The sequence below is a fragment of the Mytilus californianus genome, unplaced genomic scaffold, assembly GCF_021869535.1.
Source record: "Mytilus californianus isolate M0D057914Y unplaced genomic scaffold, xbMytCali1.0.p SCAF_97, whole genome shotgun sequence".
Classification (NCBI taxonomy): domain Eukaryota; kingdom Metazoa; phylum Mollusca; class Bivalvia; order Mytilida; family Mytilidae; genus Mytilus; species Mytilus californianus.
Window position 1 is genome coordinate 201,422 of NW_026262753.1, and position 6,996 is coordinate 208,417.

The following is a 6,996-nucleotide window of genomic DNA, read 5'->3' on the forward strand; positions in this document are numbered from 1 at the left end:
TAGATAAAATATGCAAGTTAATTGAATTGATATGTATTCTTTATCAAAATTTAGGTTAGGAGTTATTTACCGAATACACATGATATTGCGTAATTTCTGCGGGAACTATAATAATGAATTTTTGAAAATCAAAAATACTTGTTAAATTTGTTTACAACAACGAAGAAAGAAAATATGACAAACATGCACACACAACCTTAAACAGCTATCTCAAGAGAAGTGGCTTGTACCAAGACAAGAACTAGATTATAAGTTGATTATGTGGTTTCTTTTTTTTTTTTTTTTTTTTTTAAAACATATTATACTTAAGTACTATAAATAATAGGTCTAGGGTTACCTATTCATACTAATACTATGAACTAAGTACATAAATATAAATTACAATTTAAAATTTTCCGGAAATATAACAGTGCTTTTCCGTATATTTTAATTTATTAATAAATCGTCCTATATAAGTAATACATAACAAAACCATGTTGTTGGGATTTAATTATACAATTTGTGAGTATATAACTATATAATAGATTTTAACTATTGCTCGTTAGTGTCACGAACATGTAGTTGTATTAAGCAGTTATACAAGTTTTATCTAAAATACTTGCAATATGCTGTTGCATAAAGCTTACTTCTTGTTTCATTGCTTTGCAGTGGTTTACTCTTGACAGAAATTCATATTTAAAAATAGAGAACACATTTACTTCTTTTTCTTTTCTATTTGACAAATAGTATGCTTTATTTATACTAAATAATACTATTGTTATAAAAAAATAAATTTCATAATACTTTTCATCAGTTATTTTATATCCAAGTATTAGGTTTTCTAAGCTTATGATATGCTATTCAATTTTAAGTTTATTAAGAATTAATCTAATACCTTCCCAATTTTTTTTTAGATATTTGCAGGTGATAAAGAAATGTTCATAATTCTCATTAACATTGCATATATTACATAAAGAAGTATCAACTATTTTCGAAGTTTCTAATATTTGTTTACAAGGTAATATCCAATGTAACAATTTCCACCTCAATATTTTCAATTTATTATCTTTTAAGTATTTAAATACAAACAGTAAATTGTGTTTTATCTTCAAATAAATATCATCAACTTGCAACATATTTTTCCACTTTGCAAAACCTATTGGGGTTTCTATGTTAGATTGTATGAGTATATTATATATATCTTTTGTTGTTACTTTTTGTAACTCATACTTTTTATGATTTTTACTTACTATTTCTAGTTTTTTTATTAAAGTAAACTTTGTTTGCTTTGATTTTTCATCCTTAAGTAAATTTAACCATTGTTTTGGTATTGCCTTTTTTGATTTTGTATATTCTGAGAACCAATTGCAATGAGATGATAGTTTTTTTAATATAAAATTTCGAGAAATATCCCCGTTATCATCTAGGATATCATTAATATATATTATATTATTTTTAATCCATTGATTATAGACTAGACATTTACCGTTTAATTTTATGTATTTGTTTCCCCATATTATTTGTTTTCTTATTTCAATAAAATTATTTGGAAATTTTTCTATTCTACTGTTTTTCCATTTCACCCAAGTTTTAATCATTTCTAAGTAAAAAGGAGTTACATTATTTTTCAAATTCTCTATATCTTGTGTTTTATCTATGTTCATGTAGAAGATTAAGTAATTTTTTTCTAGTTTATCGAAGTAGAATTGAGGAATAACTTTCCAGTTCGGTAACATATCATCATTGTTAACTAGTCTTTTAATCCAATTTAATTTTAAAGATTCAATATATTTATCTATATCAATCATGTTCAATCCTCCATTAGCATAATTTGTACAAACAACAGATCTTTTCACTTTTTCTCTTTTATTGTCCCAGATAAAGTTAAATATTATTTTTTTAAATTTTGATATGCATTCCTTATTAATATTGATTACTGATGCTAAGAAGGTTAAGTTTGGAACTATTAAAGACTTTACAACCGTTATTCTGCCTAAGATAGTAAGTTGTCTTTTAGACCAATCTTTGATAATTTTCTCTGATTTAGTTAACTGTTTTTCTAAGTTTAATTTTTCGCATTCGATCTTATTATGTCCAAAGTATACTCCTAAGCATTTTATTGGCTTTGTTGACCAGTTTATATTTTCATATTTGTCCCTACTACTTTTAAGATTTCCTAGCCAAATACCTTCTGTTTTATCTTTATTCAGTTTAAGACCAGATAAAGAACCAAATATCTCTATTATGTTTAGGGCTACTTTAATTTCTTTTTTAGATTTAACAAAAATTGTTGTGTCATCTGCTAGTTGAGTTAATTTTAAACTATGTGTTTTTTTATCTAATTTGATTTGTATACCTTTTTATATTGTTATCTTGTCTTAGTCTACATGCTAAGATTTCTACTGCCATCACGAAAATAATCGCGCTGACCGGACAGCCTTGTCTAATTCACCTATGAATGCCAAAGGGTGCAGAGATCCAACCATTGTTTGTTACACATCCTTTAATATTTGTATATAAAGTCTGTATCCAATTTATAATAGAATTTTGTAGACCAAATTTTCTTAATGCACTGTACATAAACTCCCATTCTAAGGAATCGGAGGCTTTCGAAAAGTCAAGAAATAAAATTGCTCCATCTACATTGAATTTATCAGAATAGTCAATTATATCTTGAATCTGTCTAATATTAAACCCTATATATCTATTCTTCACATAGCCATTTTGGTCACTATGAATAATTTGTGGAGTACTGGTTTTAATCTTTGATGAATAAGCTATTATTTTAGTATCTACATTTAACAAAGTTATTGGTCTATAATTATCAAGATTGAGTGGATCATTTTTTTTATAAATAATATTTATGAGTCCAATCTTTTGGTTGTCAGAGAGTTCTTTTTTTCATAGCATTTATTAAACACAAAAACTGCAAAGTTTTTTAAATATGGCCAAAAGGTTCTATAAAACTCTACTGTTAATCCATCTATTCCTGGAGATTTATTTAATTTCATATTTAAAACTGATTTTGTACATTCATCTATTGATTGCTTTCCTTCTAAATCATTACTTTCTTCATGAGATAGAGTGTAATCAATTTTTGTTTCCTCAACATACTTTTTTATTTTTTTTACATCTGTTTTTTTGGATGTATATAAATTTTGATAATATTCTCTTTCTATTTCTAATATTTTACTCTGATCATCAGTTATTTTGCCTTGGTTGTCTTTTAGAGATGTAATATTTTTACGTGTTTGTCGACATTTTTTCAGACCGAGAAAATATTTTGAATTTTTTTTCTCCTTCTTCAATCCATTTAATCCTTGACCTTATTTGGGCTCCCTTAATTTTTTCTGCATATATTTTTTCAAGACTTTTTTCTGTATCTTCAATTTGTTTATTGATATCTTTTACTTTTTGTGAATTTAATATATTATCACAGATTTCGTTAAGATATTTTATTTTATTTTCTAAATTTTTAACTTCTTTTCTCTTATCTTTTTGTCTAGATTTACAATAGTTAATAGTTGCCTCCCTTACTTGAATTTTAAACATGTCCCACATTACAGAAGGTTTTTTATTTAGTGCTTCTTCTTTATATTGATCTATAAGCTTTAAAATATTTTTTATATTTGCTTTCATTAAGTATACTGTTGTTTAATTTAAAGTATCCTTTTCCTTGATCTTGTATTGTATGTTTTATTTTTAGTGAAATTGCTTGATGGTCTGTGCAGTTAATCACTGCTGGGCGGATATCTGTACTTGTTACTCTATTTCTTATGTCAGAATTTATGAGAAAAAAATCTATTCTACTTGCAATATTGCAATTGTGTTTTCTTTTCCATGTAAATTGGTTTTTTGTAGGACTTAATACTCTCCAAATATCTATTAGTTAATGGCTTTTTATCATATTTTTTAAGCTATTAACTGGTTTTCTTTTTTTACTATCTATCGTTTTACCTTTTCTGTCCTTATCTGATAGTGTTTCATTCAAATCACCACCAATTATTAAAATTCCAAGACAGTATGCTTCTATTATGTTGTGCACTTTTTTATAGTAGGCATTTCTATCTCTTTCTATATTTGGAACATACAGATTTACTAGAGTAAAAATATTGTTATCAATTTCTATATTAAGTAAAATAATTCTGCCTTCTTTATCTTCAAAAGTATTTATAATAGAATGATTTAGTCTTTTATTAATAAAAATTGATACCCCTTTATAATTTGAACTACCTAGACTGTGGTATGTTTTCCCCTCAATGTGGTTTCAAAGTATTAATTGTACCTGCAAAAAATCCTTGATATATGAAATATGTGCTTTTTTGATAAAGTTTAAAAAACAATAAAATTGAGAATGGAAATGGGGAATATGTCAAAGAGACAACAACCCGATAAAAGAGCAGATAACAGCCGCAGGCAACATGGGCATCCAATGGGTCTTCAGCGAGAAAATTCCGCGACCGGAGTTGGGTCTCAGCTGGCCCCTAAATAAAAATGTGTACTCGGTCAGTGAAAACGGAATACTTAACTCCAAAATATTTGAATGAATTAAAATAAAAGACTAACAAAGGCCAGATGCTCCTGACTTGGGATAGGCGCAAAAATGCAGCGAGGTTAAACATGTTTTGTGAGATCTCAAACTTTCTTCTATACCTCTAGCCAATGTAGAATAAAGAAACACATAGCAATACGCACAGTAGATCTTAGTTTAAAAGAAGTCCGAGTCCGATCTCAGAAAAAGAAACTAAGTTAAATTGACAAAAGACTATGAGCAGTTACTGGCATGTCAGCTCCAGACCTCAATTAAACAGGTTTAAAGATAATGTCTTCATCGTATGAAAATCAAGCACAATCCCTCAAGTTTAGTAGTATACTATCATAAAATATGTGAGAAGAACATAACCCGTATCATGCCAACAACTGGTTCTAGAATAAATGTGTTTATTTCCGATGCAAAGACCATATGAGTGAATCAATATTAATACCAAAATATGCCATCATTAATGACCTGACAACAGTATTGTAACTATATAGATATAAAAAAAATGTGGTATGAGTGCCAATGAGACAACTCTCCATCCAAGTCAAAATTTATAAAAGTAAACCATTATAGGTCAAAGTACGGTCTTCAACACGGAGCCTTGGCTCACACCGAACAGTAGGCTATAAAGGGCCCCAAAAATTACTAGAGTAAAACCATTCAAACGGGTAAACCAACGGTCTAATCTATATAAAAACGAGAAACGAGAAACACTTATGAACCACATCAACAAACGACAACTACTGAACATCAGATTCCTGACTTAGGACAAGTGCAAACAAATGCAGCGGGTTTAAACATTTTAATGGTACCAAACCTTCACCCTTTTTCTGAAACAATAGTGTAACATCACAACATAGAAAGACACACTTTACAATATCAACTGAAATAGCTTAACTCAATCAAAGGACATATCAAAACCAGTAAACATACACTGAACAAATAAATTTCACCTATGATACAATGTAAAAACAAAATAAATACACTAAGGTAAGAATAATAAAAGTAACATGTTATATCGGTATGAAATGTTAAACAATTTAAGAAAAACAATATGCTCGAACAAAAATATCAGCCATTTGCAATTACTTTAAACACAGGTAAATGAAAATAAGATTGTTGTTAGGTATACGTGTACAGTTCCAATAGAGAAAGGAAACATTTTTACAACATAAATAATTTTGATGTTCATAGTACGAAGTGAAAATTTATAGTTATACCAAACGCTTATCAAAGCTGGTATATAGACCAGATATAACCCTGAACAACATTAAATAACAAAAAAGCATTACAATAAGTATCAACAGGTCAAATAAACAAGAAAGTACGATTTGAGAGTACTCGCAGTTACTTACAGCTAGTTTAAAGCCAAAACAATTAATAATAAAAAAATCATGCATCAGAGACTAAAATCAACTAAAACACATCCCAGGGATTTAGTATTTTAACGTCATGGAGAGTCAAAGAAGACATGACTTGTGCAATGCCAAAAATAAATGTATCGACAGACAGTAGGATAGTTAGGAGTTTAACCTCTTTATAGATCAAAATGAACGTGGGTGTGTCTTTATACACTCCGTTTGAAAAGAATACAAATTTAGTTATGTTTTAATTTGCTGATGACATAATCGATATTAGTGCCAATTTAAACTATATTCAAAGATCTAATTACAACATTGGTAAGATAACCTTTACAAATAATTTTGTTTAAAGGTTCGATGAGTTTACACGGATCACATAGTGATTTCCGCGCTTTAAGTACAATATTACCGTAAAATTTAGGATGTGAAATACTGTTTTTAATCAGCTTTCTACAGGTACAGCCACATTTACTAATCAAATCTTTGTATCTATGAAAGAACTTAGCAAAAGTTTTACGTAATTTATTGTAACGCAATCCCTGACTTAATAATTTACCAGTGATGCATTGATTACGTTCGTTAAAATCTATGACATCACTACACACACGGGCATAACGAACGAGTTGGGATATATAAACACCGTATGATGGAGCAAAAGGAACATCGCCGTCTAAAAAAGGAAAATTAACAATAGGGAATGAAAAATCGTCTCTTTTGTCGTAAATCTTCGTATGGAGTTTTCCTTTAGAGATTGAAATGTCCGGATCCAGAAAAGGACAACTACTGCTGTTTATGTTAGATTTAGTTAAAGTAAGTTCTATTGGGTAAATTTCGGTAGTATATTTAGGGAACTCTGGATTATTTAGCGAAAATGTATCATCTAGATAACGGAAGGTATTGTTGAATGAATCAACCAAATGTAACAATGACGTGTCTTTACTGAGTTTGGTCAAAAACTGAGATTCATAGCAATACAGGAATAAATCTGCTATTAAAGGGGCACAGTTAGTGCCCATAGAAATACCTACTACTTGTCGATACACTTTATCGACGAAACGTATATATATGTTGTCCCGGAGAAAATTTAAAGCTTAAATCATATCTTCACATTTCCAG